Raw genomic sequence first — 1,683 nt, 5'->3', positions numbered from 1 at the left:
GATTTGGCTCACTGCAACCTGCGCCTCCCAGGTTCAACCAATTCTCCTGCCTCAGCCTCCAAGTAGCTGGGATTACAGGCACCCACCACCACTCCTGGCTAATTTTTTTGTATTTTCAGTAAAGACGAGGTTTCACCCATGCTGGTCAGGCAGGTCTTGAACTCCTGACCTCAAGTGATGCACCACCTCAGCCTCCCAAAGTGCTAGATTACAGGTATGAGCCACCATGCCCCAGCCTAAATAAGAGCATTTCTCCTGATCATCATATTTTTCCCTACATTCCAGGTTACAGGTGTCATTCTAAAAGGCGAATGGTGCTCACGGAGGAGGAGCCTGTGTCTGGGGTCATGTGCACTCCTCTGTTCACACTGGAGGCATCTTTGGAAGAAATGACTTATTTTCTGGTACAGAGACCATTCCCTCCCCGCACCCTCTCCTAAGACTTTGTATTGAAACAAAGTAAATCTTACAGAATTCCATCAAAGCACCGAGAACACAATTCCACATTGCTCCATTATCCTTTGGTTCAATTCTCCCAGTTCCAAGGTTCAAGAATGGTGGGAAGCACCACAGAGGGAGCACCCTCCAAGGCGGGGAGACCAGCGTGGCCATGGCTTTCAGGGGAGAGTCTCAGCAGGGGCTTGGGCTGGGGCAGGTGAGGGAGGCGGCCCATTCAGAAGCAGCAGTGGGGCGACAACATAGCAGGGCAAAGAGCCTGGCTGGGAGTGGGGGGCAGGGGAAGCAGAGGGGAGAGCCTAGGGCTGGGGCTGGGGCAGGGGGAGGCCAGGGCTGAGGCCCAGCAGGCCACCAGGCAGGAAGGGGCAGCAGAGGCCCCGCGGGCAGAGCGGACAGTGGTCCCTGATCTAGGGCTTCATGTGCAGCCTCCTTGGCAGGCTTGTCCTGGCCCTGATGTTAGTCCTGGGCTTGGGTTCTATTTCTATCTTCCAGGGCCCTTGTTCCAGGAGACACCTGCGCTGTGAGTGACCTCCCAGGCCCATCTGAGTGCAGTCCTCATTCCAGACTGCTTTCTCATCTGGATGGGAGGCCCGCCGGAGGGACCCCTTACCTGGATGGGAGGACCGCCGGTAGGACCCCTCACCTGGATGGGAGGACCGCCGGAGGGACCCCTCACCTGGATGGGAGGACCGCGGGAGGGACCCCTCACCTGGATGGGAGGACCGCCGGAGGGACCCCTCACCTGGATGGGAGGACCGCCGGAGGGACCCCTCACCTGGATGGGAGGACCGCCGGAGGGACCCCTGGATCCTGCCCTCAGGAATCATCCCAGGGACACCCCCCCAGCAGCTATGTGGTAGGGAGGGAGAGTGAGAGGCAGGTGTCTGCCTCCCCCCTGCCTCACAATCAGAGGCCACCATTGGAGGGAGGAATAGCGGGTGGGGGTGGGCCCTCAGATGTCCCCCCAGGATGCCACACGTGCCGCCACACTGAGCTCCTTCCTTCCACATTCCTGCCCAGAGTTGTTCCCTGACAGGCTGAGTTCTTGCCTCCTCTTGTCCCCATGTCACAGAAGGGCAGCGGCTGGTGTCTCAGGCCACCCTGTCTTGCTGTTTGTTCCTCTAGTCCAAGACCCTGGTGCCTCAGAGGCAGAAGGGGCCTCTCACTCACAGGAAGGGCCCAGGAAAGCAGGGAGGAGGCAGTGTGGAGGGAGCACCAGGAGTTAAG

Source organism: Trachypithecus francoisi, unplaced genomic scaffold (genome assembly GCF_009764315.1).
Source record: "Trachypithecus francoisi isolate TF-2019V2 unplaced genomic scaffold, Tfra_2.0 Contig01580, whole genome shotgun sequence".
Classification (NCBI taxonomy): domain Eukaryota; kingdom Metazoa; phylum Chordata; class Mammalia; order Primates; family Cercopithecidae; genus Trachypithecus; species Trachypithecus francoisi.
The sequence above is the reverse complement of the archived record's forward strand: the minus strand, read 5'-3'. Positions refer to the sequence as shown.